We start from the raw sequence: 24,497 nt of genomic DNA, 5'->3' as shown, positions 1-24,497 counted from the left end.
GAGGCTGGGTCGTGTTATGATAGCGAACACATTGCATCGGGGGTCAGACCAGATCAAGCCCCAGCTCTGCACCAACTGGCTTTGAAAGGGCAGTGTGTCTATGAGGGGGTGCTGGCCCTGGCATCTCTGCAGCCCTTGACAGTTTATGAAAACTTTCCCTTCCATCATCTCATTTGAATCTCATAAACACCCTGTAAGGCCAGCTGGGATCCTTGACCCCCAATCTACAGATGAGAAAACTAAGGTTTGAGGAGGTGAAGCGCTTGCCTAGGGTCACACTCTATGCACTGTAACAAGTGCAAGAGGCAGGACTTGTCTCCAGGAGCACCTGCCTCTGGAGCTCATGCTCTTCCTTTTCTATCCCACTGGCCTCAGTGAATGCAGAGAGAGACTTTCCTTCACAGGAAGCCCATAGGGAAGACCTCCAGGAAGAAGCAGCTGAGTTTTCTTCCTACAGATGTTGATGGGCACCAGCTTTAAAGTAAGTTGTATCCATTAGGATGCAAGAAACAGAAACCTCTACTCAATCTGACTTAAATAGAGGGCATAAATTATCTCACAAGACCAGAAGGTAGTTTATTCGACAGCTCATAATGTTAAAGAGAACATTGCTTCACCCCAAAGCTAGTAGCAAGATGACAGAAATCCCAAACATGACATCACATCCAGATATAACAATATCTAAGATCACCTTTCCCTGTGGTTGCCTCTTAAGACTAAGGAAACTTTTCCCAAGTCCTCCCAATAGACCTCCTGAAGAATCTCTGGACAGGGTTGAGTCACCCGCCCATTCCTGAACCAATTACTATTAAGGAGAGTAGGATTACCTGCAGTTAAATAAAGCCCATACATGGAAACAAGGCCAAGGTCAGCTTCCCCAAAGCCCATGGCAAGGGATGGAGACAAAAGAAAAGAAAGGCTGACACTGAATGGGTAGGCAACCATTAGTGGCCACTAAACAAACAGTATCCTCTAAAGAGGTGTAAGAAATACACAGGCTTTGACTACATACCCACCCGAATGGCTAAAATGAAAAAGATGAAATGTCCCAAAAGATTAAAGTTGGCAACCAGGTCTCGCAGACATAGCTGATGGTAGTATGAAGAGCTTCAGCACTGAAGAGCTGAATATATGTGTACTCCATGACCCAGCAATTCTACTCCTAGGATTGAACCCAGAGAAATCCATCCCTTATGTTCACCATAAGACATGTACAGAATGTTCATATATTCATAAGAGCCTAAAATTGGGAAGCCACCCAAATGTCCATCAACAGCTGATAAGGTAAATACATCGAGGCAGACTCACACAGCAATGAGAACAAACAATCTATACCACAGGCGACAATGTGTATGAATGTCACAAACATACTGCTGAACAAAAGAAGCCAAGGAATATGTTACCTCACAAAAACTGGAAGCCCAAGGTGGTTGATAGGTAGCTCTATGATAACAAAAGAGAATATCCTATGTTAGGCCACTTATATAAAGTGCAAAACAGGCAACCAATCTATACAGGTAGAAGTCAGGGTAGAAATTACCCTTGGAATGTTAGTGCCTGGAAGGGAGCAGGAAGAGGGCTTGATGGGCATTCATACATTGAGATGTGCCTGTATGTATATCTCGATATTTTTTTATTATTATTATTTAAAATTTTTTTTGATGTGGACCATTTTTAAAGTCTTTATTGAATTTGTTACAATATTGCTTCTGTTTTATGTTTTGGTTTTTTGGCCGTGAGGCATGTAGGATCTTAGCTCCCTGACCAGGGATCAAACCCACACTCCCTGCATTAGAAGGCGAAGTCTTAACCACTGGACTGCCAGTCAAGTTCCTATCTCGATATGTTAAAACACAGACTCTGGAGTCATACGAGCTTGGATGTGAATCCTTGATGCACCAGTTACTTGCAGTATGACTTTGGGCAAGTGACTTCACCTCTCTGAACCTCATTTTTTCATCTATTACATGAGGATATTATAATGCTCATGCAATAGAGGATTGTGAACAAGAAATGAGACAATGAATATAAAGTGCTTAGCACAATATCAAGCACATAGTAAGTAATCAATAAATAGTATCTATTATTTTTATTATTACTACTGATAACAACTATGACAGTGCCTTCTCAGGCATTGAGCGTACTGGTTCTGAAAGACCTCAGGAATAAAGTTAGCAAATTTAGGGTCATTGGTGACAGGAGGCCTCACTGCAATGAGCTAAAGAAGGCCAGGAGGAAAATGGCAGGCTCCACAAGGTAACCCAGACCAGTGCTTCTCAAAATTTACTGGACATACAAATGTCCTGGGACCCTGGCCAGATTCAGATTCTGCCTTTCTAACAAAGACCTAGGTGGAGCCGATGATGCTTTGAATAGCAGGGACCACACTTTGAATAGCAGGGCTCTAGGTCTTGGAGAACACATGAGTCAGAGGAGTTTGAGAGAAATTTGGAGTGAGGGAGGGTAATTTTCCCACTCATGGTGGGGACAGATCTAGAGATATAATGTGTGTAGCTCCTATAATGAATTCCGTCTCCCATAACATGCACAGTGGTTCTGTTCCCTGATTCAACCTTGACTGCTATACCTGCCATGAGGAAGAGTTCTCTCTTTTTTTTTTTTTTTAAAACATCTTTATTGGGGTATAATTGCTTTACAATGGTGTGTTAGTTTCTGCTTTATAACAAAGTGAATCAGCTATACATATACATATGTTCCCATATGTCTTCCCTCTTGCGTCTCCCTCCCTCCCACTCTCCCCATCCCACCCCTCCAGGCTGTCACAAAGCCCCGAGCTAATACCCCTGTGCCTTGCGGCTGCTTCCCCCTAGCTATCTACCTTACTACGTTTGTTAGTGTGTATATGTCCATGACTCTCTCTCGCCCTGTCAAAACTCACCCTTCCCCCTCCCCATATCCTCAAGTCCGTTCTCCAGTAGGTCTGCGTCTTTATTCCTGTCTTACCCCTAGGTTCTTCATGACATTTTTTTTCCTTAAATTCCATATATATGTGTTAGCATACGGTATTTAAGAGGTCTCTTTTTAAATTGAAAATGTGAGACAGGCAAATTGTAGAAGAAAAAGAAAGAAAGAAAAAGAAAGGCAATTAGAAACTCCAGGAAATAAAAAGCTCTGCCCAAAAGGAAATGTAATAAAAGGCAATAACTTGACTCTGTGATGAATAGTTACTGATTTAAAATTTTTAGAATCAATGAATAGAGAAAGTATGGAAGGGTTAAGTGTCATTACCTAACAGAATTTAAAAGTATCAATCTTGACAACACAAAAATAAAAGTTTGAAAAGTGGAAGTAAGGAGAAAAGAGCTGAAGGGAAAGCAAGGGCACTTAAAAACTCATTTTAGGAAATGATGAGTCAAAAAAATACTGCTAAAACTCTCTTACAGTTTATAGAAAGAGGACAGACCTTTGCCTTGTTTCCTATTTATTCCCAATGTCTGGAATAGTGTCTGGAACAGAGAAGGTGTTCAACAATACTGGTCAAATGAAAGGAGACTAGAGAATGTTGAAGCCCAAAGGCACCTTAGAGGTCATCTCGGTCCACTCTCCTTAATTTACAGATGAGGAACTCGAGGTGCAGAGAGGCACAGGAACTTGCCCGAAGTCTCACCACTCTTTTGCGGCCAAGGCAGGATTTAAAACTAGATTCTCTAGCTCTCAAGTCCTGTGCCGTCTCCTCCATGCTGCCATCCTCAGAAAGAGCCTTCTTTGAGTCCACTCATGGGTGGAAGAGTCACACTGAGGGTTGGCAGAAGACCCTTCCCGTCTCAAGAGTGCATCTAAGTGCTAACACTCTGGGTGTCCTCGTGGAGCACAGGGAGCAGAATGGCTGTGGTGGCTGAACTTCACCCAGGAGCTAAGACCAGTGATGGGAATGGAACATCAGTGGGCAGACCCGTGCGCCACTCACCCACCGACCAAAGATAATCACAGCAAACAGTTTAGTGTTGTCTTTATAGTCTTTTTTTAAAAAAACATATTTGCAATTGTGATCATATCGTGTAGAATTTTATAAACTCTTTTCATTTATTGTTGTAACACATTTTTCCCTATGAAATTATATACTGAAACACTTGGTCTTTGTTTTTGGGCTTTTTTGGGGGTTTTTTGGCCATGCGGCTTACAGGATCTTAGTTCTTCGACCTCAGCAGTGAAAGCGCGGAGTCCTAACCACTGGACCACCACGGAAACACTTGGTTTTTTAGCAACTTGAATAGTATTGCTTCACATGGCCATACTGTCCTTAGCTTAAGCAATCTCCCTACTACTGGATGATTAGGTTGCTTACTATTTAAGGTTTTTATTATTTTGGGCCGTACTGTAAAGGCATCAGTGAATAGTTCTGTAAGTAAGCCTTTTAATCTCTTTTGCTTAGTGGAGATTCCTAGAAGTGGAATTATTGGATAACAAGGAATAAACGTTCTTAAGGCTTTTGTTACAACCAGCCAAACTGCTTTGAGGCAAGTAAACCTATATTTTCTAAGGGACAATTTAGTGCATCAAATTCTTTGTGACTAGTTAGTTACATTTGAGGCTCTAACAATTTGTTTCATCAAAGAATACCAGTCCTTTTAGTCCATGGTCATTTTCCCATCCTTTGTCTATAGAGGGTGTATCATTCAGCTTATTCATTAATTCAAAGAACATTGAATAAAAGCTCTCTATATCTCTATATAGTATCTATACTGTATAGTATATAGTCTATGTACATATATGCTATGTACTAATGCTTAATACACATATATTTGCATACATTATATTCTCTGATCCAACTAACAACTCTAAGAAATGGTATTGTTATTTTCGTCATTTTACAGCTGAGGAAACTAAATACTTAGAGAACTTGAGTAAATTCTCTAAGGTCATACCACAGTAAGTGGTAGAACTGGAATTCAAAGCCAGGTCCATCTGACTCAAAGCACACTGATTTTCAACCATTAGCTGACAGTTACTGACCACAAGTGTGGGCTGCTGGGCTGTGCCTGTGACACTAACTGCTCAGAGAGGCCTTCAAGGCCCATTATCAGTCTCTCTCCTCATCTCCCAATATCTGTTTAGTCTGATCTCTCATTATTCCCAGTGTGAGCCCTACTCTCCTCCTCAATAGCCATTATTGGGCAAATACATTCTGAGCACTTTCTGTATGCCAGGCCCTGGGCATACAGTAGTAAACAAAAAGGCATGGTGCTGTCTCCACAGAGCTTACAGTCCAGTTGTTGGGAGAGGCAGACAATAAGCAAGTAAACAACTGTGTCATCACGAACTGCAAAAGCGCTTGAGAGAGAACAATCGGGTCAGGGGGTGGGAGATGGACAGGGAAAGGCTGGTATGCGATAGACAGCCTGTCACATGCAGAAGTAAGACTGAAGCTGTGAGTTTCAGGCCCTCCCCTCTTGGTCCAAGGCTTACTTTCTTCAAGAAAACCAAGGACCTATAAGATCCCATCTCTGATTAATCTCCCAGGGCTACCCTATCTCTGTAATTTTTTAGTACTTTTGCTCCAGCTCTTTATTTCAGTCTTGGTCTCTGGACCAGTGGTCTGCAAACATTTTTGATTGCATATGTCATAAGCAACCGGAGCTGCACATATGTTTTTTCACTTATTTACTAATTTATACACATAAACTACGGTATCAATGGACAGTCTAAACCTGTGCTATCCAATATAGTAGTCACTAGTCACATGTGGCTATTCAAATTTAAATTAATTTACATATGAAAAATGTTTTTAGTTCAGTTCCTCAGCTATAATGGCTACATTTCAAGTGCTGATATAAAATATTTCCATCATCACAAAAAATTCTGTTGGACAGTACTGTTCTAAACTTTATACCAAAATAGAAATGTTTAAAGAGTAAGAAAAAATTAACATAGAAATTCCCAATGTTTTCTTCCTACATCTCCTAAAGATCATCTAGCACATCCCCAGGAGGCATGCAACCCACCCCCTTTTTTAGAGATCATTGCTTTAGATATCTGATACATATAGTGAATTAAAAAACAAAAACAAAAAGAACTACCTTCTTGGGCTTCCCTGGTGGTGCAGTGATTAAGAATCTGCCTGTCAACGCAGGAGATACAGGTTCGAACCCTGGTCCAGGAAGATCCCACATGCCGCGGCGCAACTAAGCCCGTGCACCATAACTACTGAGCCTGAGCTCTAGAGTCCGCGAGCCACAACTACTGAGCCCGCATGCCACAACTGCTGAAGCCTGTGTGCTTACAGCCCGTGCTCCACAACAAGAGAAGCCACCACAATGAGAAGCCCACCCACCACGACGAAGAGGAGCCCCCGCTCGTCACAACTAGAGAAAGCCCGCACGCAGCAATGAAGACCCAACACGGCCAAAAATAAATAAATTTTAAAAACCCAAAAAAACAAAAAACTGCCTTCTTAAGAAGTATTCTTAAAGTTACATATTCAAGTAAATGTTGTTCCAATCCTTACACCCCCATTCTCACCCCCTATACCCAACATCAAGCCACACTTACCTAACTGCCTGAATTCCCTGAACACCTGATGTGCTCCTTCACACTTGCCTGAACTACTCTGGAATGATGAATTCCCCACTTCTCTGCTTGGTGAACTTGGCTTTCAAAACCCACCTTTAAGTCACCTCCACTGTGAAGATTTCCAAGAGCTCTGAGAAAAAAAAAAAATCAGTGATTTTCTCCTTCCATTGTGTTTATTTATTTACTCAATACTTTTTTATTAAAGTGGCTACAGTGAGCCATGATGAAGGTTGGAGTGAAAGAATATATGTAAAGAGGTTAGAACAGTGCAGAGCACAATGAAAGCACTGCCTAAGTGTTAGCTACGATGATGATGCCAATGGGGATAAAGATGCTGCTGCTGGATGTCAGAAAGAGAGATGAATAATCACCATTCATGATTCAAGAAGTCTGGAGCTAGGACTTCCCTGGTGGTGCAGTGGTTAAGAATCCGCCTGCCCATGCAGGGGACATGGGTTTGATCCCTTGTCTGGGAAGATCTCACATGCTGTGGAGCAACTAAGCCTGTGCGCCACAACTACGGAGCCTGCACTCTAGAGCCCGCAAGCCACAACTACTGAGCCCGCGTGCCACAACTACTGAAGCCCGCATGCCTACAGGCTGTGCTCCACAACAAGAGAAGCCACCACAATGGGAAGCCCACACACTGCAACAAAGAGTAGCCCCTGCTCGCCGCAAGTAGAGAAAGCCCACGTGCAGCAACAAAGACCCAAGGCAGCCAAAAATAAATAAGTAAAAAAAAAAAGAAGCCTGGAGCTGCTGAGGAAGGCCCACAAGAAATCGCAGGACAGTGCAGCAGTACTTTGTAATAAAGCATAGGGCACTGTGGGATCACTGAGGCAGTATTCTAATCCAGTTTAGGTCCTGGAAGAGGTCAGAAAATACCTCCAAGGAGGGTGTCTTAGTCTGTTTGGGCTGCTATAACAAAATACCACCAACTGTGTGGCTTATAAACAACAGAAATTTACCTCTCACAGTTCTGGAGACTGGAAGTCAAGATCAGGGTGCCAGCATGGGCGGGTGAGGACCCTCTTTTGGGTTACAGACTTCTCCTTATGAAGGGGCAAGGGAGCTCTCTCAGGCCTTTTCATAAGAGCACTAATCTCATTTGTGAGAGCTCCACCCTTATGACCCTATGCCCTTCCAAAGGTCCCACCTGCTAATGCTATCAAATTGGGCATTAGGATTTCAATATATGAATTCTGAGGGGAAACAAATATTCAGAGCATAGCAGAGGGGACACAGACTGGAGCTGTATAAATAAATATAAATACATATTCCAAGTAACTGCCAAGCTCCCACCTTTCTAGACTTCCCTGACTTTCTAAAGCCAGCTTACACAAGGCTTTAGGGTCACACTTCCTTTCTGACCCAACAGTCCATGGTTCAGCTTGACCACCCACCTTATCCAGGACACCCAGTTCATAAGTGGCAGTGCCAAGATTCAGGTTTAGATTTGACCAGGAAGGTTCCAGAGGGAAGTCTATGCCAGCTCCCAGGAGACTCACGTAGTCCCCTATATTTTCCTTTCACAGCTCTTCTCACAATTTGTAATTACATATTTATACTCTTGTGAGTATGTGTTTACCATCTGTCTCCCCAACTGGGCTGTCAGCATTTTGCTCACCACTGTATTCTCAGGGTCAGGCTCTCAGGAATGGTTCAGCAAATGTTGCCGTTGGGTTTCCTGGGGCCTGCACGCCCCATACCCAAGCCCCGTCCCTACACGCGACCCTGCCCTCCCTAGCTGGGCCCAGCCCCTCCCGACGTGCCTGCAGCACATAGTGTGATGCCACCACAGCGTGACTCAGCCTAGCTACCCCAGGCCCCCCTCTGAGGGTAGCCTCTCCTGTTGTCCCCACCCCCTCTGCCACCTGCCCACCACGGAAGGCCCAGGTCTGGTGCCTGCAGTCTGGGAACAGCTGGAGGTCCAGGACCCCGGGGATTTTCATCATGCCTTGAAACCTCTGACCCCAGGCAGCTCCCCTGGGTTCAACCTGTAGGGCTGAAGGAGAAACCCAATCCTGAGCAATGAAAGGCAACAGCTGCCCAAGCGGCTCACACATAAAAGGGCCTATCAGGCCAGCAGGAGCAGGAGGGAAGCCTCAGGAGTTGCTAAGTGAGAGAAGGGGAGCGCCAATGACTGAGCTTATGGGATTTCTTAACTAGTGGGGTCTCAGTGCTTTCCGCAAATCCGCCAAGTTTGGTGGGCCCAGTGCCTACTGGGGAGGCCTAGGCCTGGCTGGGGGTGGGAGGGACCATGGGCGGGACCAGAGTGGGAGGGCGGGGCCCTGGGCGAGAGGATAGGCTCTGGATAAGAAGGGAAATGGGCCTGATGATAGGTGGGTGGGGTCCTGGTCAAGGGGGCAGCACCTAGAGAGATACCGGCTTCAGCAGGCATCTCCTCCTAGTACTCCACGCAGAGATTCTAAGAGGGTCTAAGACATTGCAGGGTCAACAGCCCATGTCTAACCGGTAGCCCCCTCCAACCAGTCCACCTCCACTATATAGACACTGAGCTTTCAAAAATGTACATTCTGGGACTTCCCTGGTGGTCCAGTGGTTAAGACTCCACGCTTACAATGCAGGAGATGTGGGCTCCAACCCTGGTCTGGGAACTAAGATCCCACATGCCACAAGGCCAAAAAAAAAAAAAAAAAATTCTAACTGCTGTAGTGGCTTCCTCTCTGAATCTTAAATTCAAGATTCTAAGTACCTTTATTCATTACTATTTCAAATCAACTCTTATTATTACCTTGTAGTATTTTCTAAAAATATTTAAGCATTAAGATACCTTAAAAAGCAACACCTAGGGGCTTCCCTGGTGGCGCAGCGGTTGAGAATCCACCTGCCAATGCAGGGGACATGGGTTCTATCCCTCGTCCTGGAATATCCCACATGCTGCAGAGCAGCTAAGCCCGTGCGCCACAACTACTGAGCCTGTGCTCTAGAGCCCACAAGCCACAACTACTGAGCCTGAGTGCCACAACTACTGAAGCCCGCGTGTCTAGAGCCTGTGCTCCACAACAAGAGAAGCCACCACAATGAGAAGCCCGCGCACTGCAAATAAGAGTGGTCCCCACTCGTTGCAACTAGAGAAAGCCCATGCGCAGCAATGAAGAACCAACACAGACAAAAATAAGTAAACAAAATTAATTAATTAAAAAAAAGCAACTCCTATATATGTGAGGAAATTGCATAGAACTAAATACACATATTAATGTATGTAAAACTAGTGAAATCTATCAATTCAACAGACTGTATTAATATCAATTTCCTGATTGTGATATTATACTATAGTTATGCAAGATGTTTTGTTTTATTTCTTATACATATGAATCTACGATTACCTCAAAAAAATTTTTTTGAAAAGCAACTCAGGTTGGATATGTAACAGAAAATCGTTTCTAATAAGCTATTTAAAAATTTTATTTTTATGTATACCTTGTGCCCACTGAAGGTGCTTGAGGGCAAAAATCGAGTCTGATTAATTTTTGTAATAGTAGGTAGTGATTAAGCCAGGGCTTTGTACATAGTACAAATGAATTTCAATTAATTCCCAGGCCACAGTACAGCACCTAAATTAATAAATACACTTCCCAGTGTTAGGCTCTGGGAAGGCAAGGACCTTGCCTTCAGGGAGCTGGCAAGAGCACACAGAGGAGTAAACCCACAAATACAGTCCATGTGATCAGTGCAATGAGCGAGGGAAAGGATGGGTTCACTGAGAGCAATCAGAGGGGGCTTCCTGGAGGAGGCAAAGATGTAGCCTGACAGAGGCAGGCTTACCTTGAAGGCAATGAAGATTAAGCTTCTGGGCCCCTTTAAGGCCCTGGGACAGACCCTAGCAAAGGGTCACGTGATTATATGTTTTTGTAAAATTTGAAAATTTAAGATATTGTAATGGCTATCTATTAAAATCACTATTTCTTTTCACTCCATCTTTCCTTTATCACATTTTCCTTCCATTAGGTGGCACTGTTCTGGCTGAGGGCATTTTGGGGTCTTGCTAAGAGAATGTTGAGTTTGGGAATATTCTGTTTTAATCACAACTTGGAAAGATGCTTTGAGAACTTTTAAATAAAAGAAGTGAGAAATTGCCAGACTCCTGATATGGATATATAAGAAGAACACCTTCTTTTGCATCTTTAAATATATTTATGAAATCCTCTAGAGGAAATTCATATCATAAAAAAATGACGTGAAACAAAAAGAAATAAAAAATAAAGAAATAGATAATAGATATTTCTTCAAAAAGAAATAAAGATAAAATGACGTGAGAAGGAGAGACACATTTCAAATAGAAATAATAATTAGGCCTTTGGATTAATAATCTAATTAAGGAAGAAGAGTGAATCACAGGAACATATTGAGAATAGAATTATTTACTGATTTGTCAAATACTGACAACTATGAAGATAATATAAAACGTCTGATACACACTATCATGAGAACAGTAAGGACACGCCGGCGAATGGGAGCCATCAATTCAATGAGCATTTAATAGCAGTCACTGTGCAAGAAAACTTTAAATGCTCTGAAATCTTACAGTTCATTCATGAAAACAGTCCTAAAAAAATTTATATGACATCACTGGTTTATGACACTTGCTGTGGGGTTAAAATAAATATTTCCAAACTATCTATATAACAAATTTTGATCAACCACACTGAATTATCTTTCTATTCTCTCTACAGAAAATATAAAATTCCTGTCAAGATGAAGAGGTGATTGAAGAGTATGCAGCCAAACAAGGTAGGAAAATAATAATAATAGAGGATATCAGATAACTAATAAAAAATATTGTGTATTTTTCTGAATTTTATGCTGTTTGCAGTACTGGACACCTTGAAAATTTTTGTATTTGTTATGATTCCTTTCATCCTTCTGACCAAACATTCACTTTCATGCTTAACTTTGTATTCATCATTTTGCATACTTTTCTTAGAGAGCAACAAGAATTGTCTAAGCATCAGGACGCACAAACGTGGATCTGTTTCAATCTCTGTAACTGAAAGACAGGCCTTAGCCCCTGCTGACCTCTTTCATCTGCCACCCACCGATCCACAGCCACACAGACACACCCAGAGTGTTCCAAGCACCAGCAATGCACGTGTGTTACTGCACCTAATCTTCACACAAACCCAGTGAGCTACCTACTAACTTTATTCCTACACCGAGGGATTAATGGCAGAGCAGGGATTTGAACCCAGGGAATCAGGTTCCAGCATCCACGCTCTTAACCACGACACTTGCTTGCCTCTCAACGCTGGTCATATCTATAACATTTATCAGGAGCTTACAACTAACAGCGCTAGAGATATATAGACATTATCACTGAATCCTCATAACCACCTGGGGAGATAGATACTATTAGTGTCCCAAATTTACAGAAGAGGAAGCTGAGGCTTGTCCAAGATCACACATCTCATCAGCACAGGACCTGGGGAAGCTTCAGTGAATTGTTTACAATCCCTAGGATGTTCCATGTCTGTCCTGCATGCAAACCTTTACAGATGCTTTTTCCTTTACCTGAGCCAGAACCCTCCCTCCCCACCTCCACCTTGCTCATTTCTGCTATATCCTAAAGCTCAATTCAAGCATCAGCTCCTTTAAGGAAGCATCCATGTCACTCTCTTCTCACTTTCCAAGGCTAAGATAGGTGCTGTTTTCTCCCATAGCATCTCAACTTCATCTCCATCTGAGTGGCCCCAGTCAGGCTGGTTTTGAGAGCAGGCTCACTGGTCCATCTCTGCCCCTTGACCCTAAGTGTCACGAGAGACATGGAACAGGTGTTGAGAAGTAAACCCCATTGTTTTAAGGCACTGAGATCGTGGAGGATGTTTGTTTCTGCAGTATATTCTAGCTTATCCTGAATAATACACCCCTAATATTTCTTGAGTGGAAGTGAGGAGAGAGACCTAATCTTTCTCCAGCAGAAAAGATATGAAACATATAGACTGCTAATAGCCATGCTTCCAGCCCAGTGGAGAAAGCTGATCTAAGAAAATGAGACCAATAGAGAGAGGCAGGGATGGAGAGAGGGTGGTGATAATCTAGGTCCTGGGTGTCCCTGAGGCTCAACTGTTCCCCTGTTTCCCACAGTTGCATGAACCTATAAAATCCTGGGCTGCTTCTCAGGGAATGCTATAAAACTTACACAAACCACCATATACTGAGTGCCAGAAGAGCCCTAAAAGCACAGAGAATCAGAACTGGGATAAACCTTAAAGATCCCATCCTCAGAGAGCAGTGATCTGCCCAGAGCAACTTTAGAAAATTACTAAAAGAACCCAAATGAGAGGCGCCCAGATATCCTGACTTCCAGGGGCCCACGCCACAACTCTGACTCTGCCTGAGAAGCTCATGCTGAGAAGTTAGCTAATAAAGACTCCTTTTCTGAAGTCCTAGTTCAAGGTCTCCTATTATGAGGGTCTCAGGAGAGTGAATGTGAACAAAACCAGAAAGCCATTTTAAGTTGAAAAAAGGAGTGTGGACAAGTGTGGTAAAAATGTGGGCTCTGTGTTAGAAGCCAGCCCTGCAGCCCTGGAGAGGTGGAACAAAGTGGGAAAGAAGCTGACATAGGCAAATGAGCTCTGGGGTGGGAGGGGCACATGGGAGCAAGCATGCAAGTTTGTGGGTGTGAGCCCTGGAACCCTCATTTGAATCTGAACAAAACTGGAATGGGCTGAGAAAGAGGCCTGGGAATCGACTGGGAAAACCCCAGCTCAAAGGACAATCTCCTCAAATCTCAGGCTTTCTGGACTCTTCATTTAACGGTTCTCCCACTTGTAGCTGTAGCAGACACTTTTTCCGTGCCCACTTGGCCTCCTCTTGCTTCCCTATGAGCTGCTCCCACTCCACCCACATGCAGAGCTTTCTTGGTAACACCTGTGCCCGCCAGCCCTGGCCCAGCTGAGGTGGCACAGACAAGGATGAAGTGCAGACACAGAATGGGAAGGGAAACAAAGACTGCGTGGCTCTGGAGTGCCAGAGAGTCACCACAGCCAGGACTTTGCAGGATCTTAAGGCCTGGTGTACTTCTATCCATTTGTTTGTTTAAGCCAGCTGTATGGGTTCTAGCAATGGTTCTTAACAATTCCTGGGCCACAGACCACTCTAGGAATCCTAAGAGGTCATAGGAACCATGACCCAGAAAAAGGCACATGTGCACACAATTTGACAAAGATCAACAGGGTAGTTACAGACTCCTGAAATGGATTTGGGACCCCAGGTTAAGAACCCCTAGCTTAGAAGATAAGAAAATTTAGGTGAAGAAGGCTGGACAGAGGGTCCCAAGACCATGGCTGAGAGTCCGTGTTGTGGAAGGATCAGGGAGACTCAGATTCAAATTCTAGTTTGGGTAATTGCCACCTATGAGAATCTATGTGCTGGGAGGGACAGGGATAACACACATACGGACAGTCATAAAACACAAAGGTATAGCTTAACGAATTGTCATCAAGTGCATGCCTGTGAAACTCTAAAGCAAAAGATTAGAACTTTGCCAGCACTCCAGAGACCTCCCTCATACTTCTTTCCAGTTGTAAACCATACCCTTTCCATCCCCTATGGAAGATTACCACTGACTTTTACTGTAATCATTTCCATGCTTTTCTTTATAATTTTGCCATCACAGTGTGCATTCCTAAACAGTGATTTATACTTTTGCTTATTTTTGAACGTTGTATAAATGGAAGCCTACAGTAGGAATTCTTTGGGGTCTGGCTTCTTTCCTTCTTTCAATTATGTTTGTGAGATTGATCCATGTCATTGCATGTATCTGTGATGTGTTCATTTCCATTACTGTGTAATGTTCCATTCCATGACTACCACAATTCAATTAGCCCTTCCATAGTTCATGGACATCTGAACTGTTTCTGGATTAGGGCTGTTACAAATAATGCTCCAAGAACATTCTTGTACATGTCTCCTGTTGGTTTGAGGCTCACTTTGTAGGCTATACACATGTGAGTGTAAATGCTAAACCATAGGATATGGATATTTCCAAAAGAGCAGATAATGGCAAGTGGTTTTCCAAAGTGGATGTATCAATCTACACTCTCTACAGCAGTTCATAAGTTCTTGTTGTTCTCAACCTCTCTTTCCCCCTAACGTGTTTTCCAAAGGCTTCCAGTTTCGTTCATTGAGGTACTTGGACCCCATCTCAGGTGAAGCAGAGGGCAGTCCTTGGTGGCAGCTATTGGGCCAAACTCTTGTGCTCCTGATGTTGCTTGTAGTGCCCAGAGGGCAGCAAGCTCTGGAACTCCACTTCCTGACTAGCATTAGGCCCTTCCTGAGGACTGACAGTGAAAGAAAGCTGCCTGGACAGTCCAGGTGAAACCAGTTGTGGAGGGAGCAAGGGCAGGAGAAGGCAGAATTGGCAGATTCAGGAAACTGGGCCAGCATTTAGGACGTCTGTATCGTCTATCTGCGTGGCCACTAATTAGCTCTGTTCATGGACACACCCATTAGCCTCTGTATACCCGCTTCTTCCTCTGGAAAGGGAGAACCACTAACACCTGCCTACCTCCTAGCTGGGGGCACGTCTGGGCATCACAAAATGATAGATAAGACCAGAGATCGAGACCTTCAAGATGGCAGGAGAGTAAGACGTGGAGATCACCTTCCTCCTGACAAATACATCAGAAATACATCTACATGTGGAACAACTCCTACAGAACACCTACTGAACGCTGGCAGACCTCAGACTTCCCAAAAGGCAAGAAACTCCCCACGTACCTGGGTAGGGCAAAAGAAAAAAGAAACAACAGAGACAAAAGAATAGGGACAGGACCTGCACCTCTGGGAGGGAGCTGTGAAGGAGGAGAAGTTTCCACACACTAGAAAGGCCCTTTGTGGGCGGAGACAGAGGGTGGTAGTAGGGAAGCTTCGGAGCCGCGGAGGAGAGCGCAGCAACAGGGGTATGGAGGGTAAAGCGGAGAGATTCCTGCACAGAGGATCGGTGCCGACCAGCACTCACCAGCCCGAGAGGCTTGTCTGCTCACCCGCCGGGGCGGGTGGGGGCTGGGAGCTGAGGCTCGGGCTTCGGAGGTCAGATCCCAGGGAGAGGACTGGGGTTGCTTGCGTGAACACAGCCTGAAGGGGGATAGTGCGCCACAGCTAGCCGGCAGGGAGTCCAGGAAAAAGTCTGGAGCTGCCTAAGAGGCAAGAGACCATTGTTTAAGGGTGCGCAAGGACAGGGGATCCAGAGCACCACCTAAATTAGCTCCAGAGACAGGCATGAGCTGGGACTCTCAGCACGGACACCAGAGATGGGCATGAGACGCTAAGGCTGCTGCTGCAGCCACCAAGAAGCCTGTGTGCGAGCACAGCTCACCATCCACACCTCCCATCCCGGGAGCCTGTGCAGTCCGCCACTGCCAGGGTCCCATGATCCAGGGACAACTTGCCTGGGAGAACACACAGCGCGCCTCAGGCTGGTGCAACGTCACGCTGGCCTCTGTGGCCACAGGCTCGCTCCGCAACCGTACCTCTCCCTCCCCACGGCCTGAGTGAGCCAGAGCCCCCTAAGCAGCTGCTACTTTAACCCCGTCCTGTCTGGGCGGGGAACAGACGCCCTCAGGAGACCTACAAGCAGAGGCGGGGCCAAATCCAAAGCTGAACCCCGGGAGCTGTGCGAACAAAGAAGAGAAAGGGAAATCTCTCCCAGAAGCCTCAGGATTAAATCTCCACAATCCACTTGATGTACCCTGCATCTGTGGAATACCTGAATAGACAATGAATCATCCCAAAATTAAGGCGGTGGACTTTGGGAGCAACAATATATATTTTCTTTCTTCTTTTCTTTTTGTCAGTGTGTATGTGTATGCTTCTGTGTGTGATTTTGTCTGTATAGCTTTGCTTTTACCATTTTGTCCTAGGGTTTGGTCTCTCCATTTTTCGGTTTTTTGGGGTTTTTTTTTTTTTTTTTTTTTTTTGCGGTACGCGGGCCTCTCACTGCTGTGGCCTCTCTTTGCGGAGCACAGGCTCCGGACGCGCAGGCTCAGCGGCCATGGCTCACGGGCCTAGCCGCTCCGCGGCATGTGGGATCTTCCTGGACCGGGGCACGAACCCGCGTCCCCTGCATCGGCAGGTGGACTCTCAACCACTGTGCCACCAGGGAAGCCCTTTTGGGGTTTTTTTGTTTGTTTTTTTTTTTTAGTACAGTTTTTAGCGCTTGTTATCATTGGTGGATTTGTTTTTTGGTTTGGTTGCTCTCTTCTTTCTTTTTTTATTATTGATTTTTAATTTTTAATAATTCTTTTTATTTTAATAACTTAATTTTATTTATTTATTTATTTTTTTCTCCCTTTTCTTCTGAGCCATGTGGCTGACAGGGTCCTGGTGCTCCGACTGGGTGTCAGGCCTGTGCCTCTGAGGTGGGAGAGCCGAGTTCAGGGCATTGGTCCACCAGAGACCTCCCGGCTCCACGTACTATCAAACGGCGAAAGCTCTCCCAGAGATCTCCATCTCAACGCTAAGACCCAGCTCCACTCAATGACCAAGTTACAGTGCTGGACACCCCATGCCAAACAACTAGCAAGACAGGAACACAACCCCACCCATTAGCAGAGAGGTTGCCTAAAATCATAATAAGGTCACAGACACCTCAAAACACACCACCGGACGGTCCTGCCCACCAGAAAGACAAGATCCAGCCTCATCCACCAGAACACAGGCACCAGTCCCCTCCACCAGGAAGCCTACATAACCCACTGAACCAACCTTACCAACTGAGGCAGACACCAAAAACAACGGGAACTACAAACCTGCAGCCTGTGAATAGGAGACCCGAAACACAGTAAGTTAAGTAAAATGAGAAGACAGAGAAACTCAGCAGATGAAGGAGCATTGTAAATACCCATCAGACCAAAGAAATGAAGAGGAAATAGGCAGTCTACCTGAAAAAGAATTCAGAATAATGATAGTAAAGATGATCCAAAATCATGGAAATAGAATGGAAAAAATACAAGAAAGGTTTAACAAGGACCTAGAAGAACTAAAGAGCAAACAAACAATGATGAACCCCACAATAAATGAAATTAAAAATTCTCTAGAAGGAATCAATAGCAGAACAACTGAGGCAGAAGAACGGATAAGTGACCTGGAAGATAAAATAGTGGAAATAACTATTGCAGAGCAGAATAAAGAAAAAAGAATGAAAAGAATTGAGGACAATCTCAGAGACCTCTGAGACAACACTAAATTTACCAACATTCGAACTATATGGGTCCCAGAAGAAGAAGAGAAAAGGAAAGGAACTGAGGAAATATTTGAAGAGATTACAGTTGAAAACTTCCCTAATATGGGAAAGGAAATAGTTAATCAAGTGCAGGAAGCACAGAGAGTCCCATACAGGATAAATCCAAGAAGAAACATGCCAAGACACATATTAATCAAACTATCAAAAATTAAATACAAGAAGCAAGAAGAACTACAATCCTGCAGCCTGTGGAACAAAAACCACATTCACAGAAAGACAAGATGAAAAGGCAGACGGCTATGTACCAGATGAAGGAACAAGAGAACACCCGAGAAAAACAACTAAATGAAGTGGAGATAGGCAACCTTCCAGAAAAAGAATTCAGAATTATGAGAGTGAAGATGATCCAGGACCTTGGAAAAAGAATGGAGGCAAAGATCAAGAAGATGGAAGAAATGTTTAGAATTAAAGAACAAACAAACAGAGATGAACAATACAATAACTGAAATCAAAAATACACTAGAATGAATCAATATCAGAAAAACTGAGGCAGAAGAATGGATAAGTGACCTGGAAGACAGAATGGTGGTATTGACTGCTGCACAACAGAATAAAGAATGAAAAGAAATGAAGAGAGCTTAAGAGACCTCTGGGACACCATTAAACGCAACAACATTTGCATTACAGGGGTACCGGAAGGAGAAGAAAGAGAGAAAGGACCCAAGAAAATATGTGAAGAGATTATACTCGAAAATTTCCCTAACATGGGAAAGGAAATAGCTACCCAAGTCCAGGAAGTGCAGAAAGTACCATACAGGATAAACCCAAGGAGAAACACGCCGAGACACATAGTAATCGAATTGGCAAAAATTAAAGACAAAAAAAAAATATTGAAAGCAGCAAGGGAAAAACAACAACATACAAGGGAACTCCCATAAGTTTAAGAGCTGATTTCTCAGCAGAAATTCTACAAGCCAGAAGGGAGTACATGCCAAGATTACTCTACCCAGCAAGGATCCCATTCAGATTCGATGGAGAAATCAAAAGCTTTACAGACAGGCTTCCCTGGTGGCACAGTGGTTGAGAGTCCACCTGCCGATGCAGGGGACGCGGGTTCGTGCCCCAGTCTGGGAAGATCCCACATGCCATGGAGTGGCTGGGCCCGTGAGCCATGGCTGCTGAGCCTGCACGTCCAGAGCCTGTGCTCTGCAATGAGAGAGGCCACAACAGTGAGAGGCCCACGTACCACACACACAAAAAAAGCTAAGAGAATTCAGCACCATCAAACCAGCTCTACAACAAATGCTAAAGGAACTTCTCTAAATGGAAAACACGAGAGAAGAAAAGGACCTACAAAAACAACCCCAAAACAATTAAGAAAATGGTAATAGGAACATACATAATGATAATTACCTTAAACGTGAATGAATTAAATGCTTCAACCAAAAGACATAGGCTTGCTGAATGGATACAAAACCGAGACCCATATATATGCTGTCTACAAGAGACCCTCTTCAGACCTAGGGACACATACAGACTGAAAGTGAGGGGATGGAAAAAGACATTCCATGCATATGGAGATCAAAAGAAAGCTGGAGTAGCAATACTCACATCATATAAAATAGACTTTAAAATAAAGAATGTTACAAGAGACAAGGAAGGACACTACATAATGGTCAAGGGATCAATCCAAGAAGAAGATATAACAATTATAAATATATATGCACCCAACATAGGAGCACCTCAATACATAAGGCAACTGCTAACAGCTATAAAGAGGAAATCAACAGTAACACAATAATAGTGGGGGACTTTAACACCTCACTTACACCAATGGACAGATCATCCAAACAGAATATTAATAAGGAAACACAAGCTTTAAATGACACAATAGACCAGATAGATTTAATTGATATTTATAGGACATTCCATCCAAAAACAGCAGGTTACACTTTCTTCTCAAGTGTGCACGGGACATTCTCCAGGATAGATCACATCTTGAGTCACAAATCAAGCCTCAGTAAATTTAAGAAAATTGAAATCATATCAAGCATCTTTTCTGACCACAACACTATGAGATTAGAAATCAATTACAGGGAAAAGAATGTAAAGAACACCAACACATGCAGGCTAAACAATACATTACTAAATAACCAAGAGATCACTGAAGAAATCAAAGAGGAAATCAGAAAATACCTAGAGACAAATGCCTATGAAAACACAATGATCCAAAACCTATGGGATGCAGCAAAAGCAGTTCTCAGAGGGAAGTTTATAGCTATACAAGCCTACCTCAAGAAACAAGAAAAATCTCAAATAAACAATCTAACGTTACACCTAAAGGAATTAGAGAAAGAACAAACAAAACCCAAAGTTAGCAGAAGGAAAGAAATCATAAAGATCAGAGCAGAAATAAATGAAACAGAAACAAAGAAAACAATAGCAAAGATCAATAGAAGTAAAGCTAGTTCTTTCAGAAGATAAACAATATTGATAAACCATTAGCCAGACTCATCAAGAAAAAGAGGGAGAGGACTCAAATCAATATAATTAGAAATGAAAAAGGAGAAGTTACAAAGGACACCGCAGAAATACAAAGCATCCTAAAAGACTACTATAAGCAACTCTATGCCAATAAAATGGACAACCTGGAAGAAATGGACAAATTCTTAGAAAGGTATAACCTTCCAAGACTGAACCAGGCAGAAATAGAAAATATGAACAGACCAATCACATGTAATGAAATTGAAACTGTGATTAAAAATCTTCCAACAAACAAAAGTCCAGGACCAGATGGCTTCACAGGTCAATTCTATCAAACATTTAGAGAAGAGCTAACACCCATCCTTCTCAAACTCTTCCAAAAGCTTGCAGAGGAAGGAACACTCCAAAACTCATTCTATGAGGCCACCACCACCCTGATCCAAAACCAGAAAAAGATACTGCAAGAAAAGAAAATTACAGACCAGTATCACTGATGAACGTAGATGCAAAAATCCTCAAGAAAATACTAGCAAACAGAATTCAACAACATATTAAAAGGATCATACACCATGATCAAGTAGGATTTATCCCAGGGGTGCAAGGATTCTACAATATACACAAATCAATCAATGTGATACACCATATTAACAAATTGAAGAATAAAAACCATATGATCATCTCAACAGATGCAGAAAAAGCTTTTGACAAAATTCAACACCAATTTATGATAAAAACTCTCCAGAAAGTGGGCATAGAGGGAACCTACATAATAAAGGCCATATACAAAAACCCCACAGCAAACATCATTCTCAATGGTGAAAAACTGAAAGCATTTCCTCTAAGATCAGGAACAAGACAAGGATGTCCATTCTTGCCACTATTATTCAAACGTAGTCTTGGAAGTCCTAGCCATGGCAATCAGAGAAGAAAAAGAAATAAAAGGAATACAAATTGGAAAAGAAGAAGTAAAACCGTCACTGTTTGCAGATGACATGATACTATACATAGAGAATCCTAAATATGCTACCAGAAAACTACTAGAGCTAATCAATGAATTTGGTAAAGTAGCAGAATACAAAAGTAATGCACAGAAATCTCTTGCATTCCTACATACTAATGATTAAAAATCTGAATGAGAAATTAAGGAAACACTCCCATTTACCACTGCAGCAAAAAGAATAAAATACCTAGTAATAAACCTACCTAGGGAGACAAAAGACCTGTATGCAGAAAACTATAAGACACTGATGAAAGAAATTAAAGATGATACCAACAGATAGAGAGATATACCAAGTTCTTGGATTGGAAGAGTCAATACTGTGAAAATGACTATACTACCCAAAGCAACCTACACATTCAATGCAATCCCTATCACACTACCAATGGCATTTTTTACAGAACTAGAACAAAAATTTTTAAAATTTGTATGGAGACACAAAAGACCCTGAATAGACAAAGCAGTCTTGAGGGGAAAAAGCAGAGCTGGAGGAATCAGACTCCCTGACTTCAGACTATACTACAAAGGTACCGTCATCAAGACAATATGGTACTGGCACAAAACCAGAAATATAGATCAATGGAACAGGATAGAAAGCCCAGAGATAAACCCACGCACCTGTGGTCAACTAATGTATGAAAAAGGAGGCAAGGATATACAATGGAGAAAAGACAGTCTCTTCAATAAGTGATGCTGGGAAAACTGGACAGCTACATGTAAAAGAATGAAATTAGAACCCTCCCTAACACCATACACAAAAACAAACTCAAAACGGATTAGGGACCTAAATGTAAGACTGGACACTATAAAACTCTTAGAGGAAAACACAGGAAGAACACTCTCTGACATAAATCACAGCAATATCTTCTTGATCCACCTCCTAGAGTAATGGAAATAAAAACAAAAATAAACAAATGGGACCTAATGAATCTTAAAAGCTTTTGCACAGCAAAGGAAACCATAAACAAGATGAAAAGACAACCCTCAGAATGGGAGAAAATATTTGCAAATGAATCAACAAAGGATTAATCTCCAAAATTTACAAGCAGCTCATGCAGCTTAATATCAAAAAAACTAACAACCCAATCCAAAAATGGGCAGAAGACCTAAATAGACACTTCTCCAAAGAAGATATACAGATTGCCAACAAACACATGAAAGAATGCTCAACATCACTAATCATTAGAGAAATGGAAATCAAAACTACAATGAGGTATCACCTCACACCAGTTAGAATGGGCATCATCAGAAAATCTACAAACAACAAATGCTGGAGAGGGTGTAGAGAAAAGGGAACCCTCTTGCACTGTTGGTGGGAATGCAAATTCATACGGCCACTATGGAGAAGAGTATGGAGGTTCCTTAAAAAACTAAAAATAGAACTACCATACGACCCAGCAATCCCACTACTGGGCATACACCCTGAGAAGACCATAATTCAAAAAGAGTCATGTACCACAATGTTCACTGCAGCTCTATTTACAATAACCAGGACATGGAAGCAACCTATGTGTCCATCAACTGATGAATGGATAAAGAAGATGTGGCACATATATACAATGGAATATTACTTGGCCATAAAAAGAAAGGTAATTGAATTATTTGTAGTGAGGTGGATGGACCTGGAGTCTGTCATACAGAGTGAAGTAAGTCAGAAAAACAAGTACCGTATGCTAACACATATGTATGGAATCTAAAAAAAATGGTTCTCATGAACCTAGGGGCAGGACAGGAATAAAGACGTAGAGAATGGACTTGAGGACATGGGGAAGGGGAAGGGGAAGCTGGGATGAATTGAGAGAGTGTCATGGACATATATACACTACCAAATGTAATATAGATAGCTAGTAAGAAGCAGGTGCATAGCACAGGGAGATCAGCTGGGTGCTTTGTGACCACCTAGAGGGGTGGGATAGGGAGGGAATATGGGGATATATGTTTACATATAGCTGATTCACTTTGTTATACAGCAGAAACTAACACAACACTGTAAAGCAATTATACTCAAATAAAGATTAAAAAAAAAAAGAGTCATGTATCACAATGTTCATTGCAGCTCTATTTACAATAGCCAGGACATGGAAACAACTTAAGTGTCCATCGACTGATGAATGGATAAAGAAGATGTGGCACATGTATACAATGGAATATTACTCAGCCATAAAAAGAAACGAAATTGAGTTATCTGTAGTGAGGTGGATGGACCTAGAGTCTGTCATACAGAGTGAAGTAAGTCAGAAAGAGAAAAACAAATACCGTATGCTAACACATATATATGGAATCTAAAAAAAAAAAAAAGGTTATGAAGAACCTAGGGGCAGGACAGGAATAAAGACACAGACATAGAGAATGGACTTGAGGACACGGGGCGGGGGGAAGGTAAGCTGGGACAAAGTGAGAGAGTGGCATGGACTTATATATACTACCAAATGTAAAATAGATAGTGGGAAGCAGCCATATAGCACAGGGAGATCAGCTCAGTGCTTTGTGACCACCTAGAGGGGTGGGATAGGGAGGGTGGGAGGGAGGGAGACGCAAGAGGGAAGAGATATGGGGATATATGAATTATGTATAGCTGATTCACTTTGTTATAAAGCAGAAACTAACACACCATTGTAAAGCAATTATACTCCAATGAAGATGTTAAAATATAAAATGAAATGAAATGAAATAAAATAAAATAAAATAGGGTACCAGAAAAGAATTTTAAAATGCAGGTCACATTGTGGTTTGCATTACTTCCTGATTTTGCCAATTAGAGTAATATACAAAACCACTTCTTCCCTTTTTTTCCTCCTATCTATAAAAACTGTATGATGGATATTTTACTTCTTAGTTCTCCCTGAAGCCCAGCGAGAGCCTCTGGGGCTTCAAGCAAGGGAAGAAAGCCTTTCTGGTGAAGAGAAGGTGGTATAGATTCCTACCCTAGGCAAGTGTTAATATGTAAACAGAAAAAGTCTACATCACCATTCCTAAGTGACAGTTGCAATCCCCTAGTTCCAGCTGTGGGGTGCCCCTTTAGTGTCAGACATTGAGAACTCCTGGCTGATCGTAACCCCACAGGGGTTTTCTAGCAGATGCCACCTCTATCTCAGGAAGTGATGGGGCCAGGAAGGTATGTACATTTGACACTATGTGGCAGGCAGTGTGCCTCTTGAAACAGGCTTTATTATCCTTACTTTCCAATGGGGGAAACTGAGTCTCTGAGCAACAAAGCTTTCCCAAGATAACTTAGCTAGTAAGTAGGCTGCAGGGTCTGCTTGCACACCTCAGTCTATC

This window comes from Phocoena phocoena, chromosome 11 (assembly GCF_963924675.1).
Source record: "Phocoena phocoena chromosome 11, mPhoPho1.1, whole genome shotgun sequence".
Lineage (NCBI taxonomy): Eukaryota > Metazoa > Chordata > Mammalia > Artiodactyla > Phocoenidae > Phocoena > Phocoena phocoena.
This window is presented reverse-complemented; position numbering follows the sequence as displayed.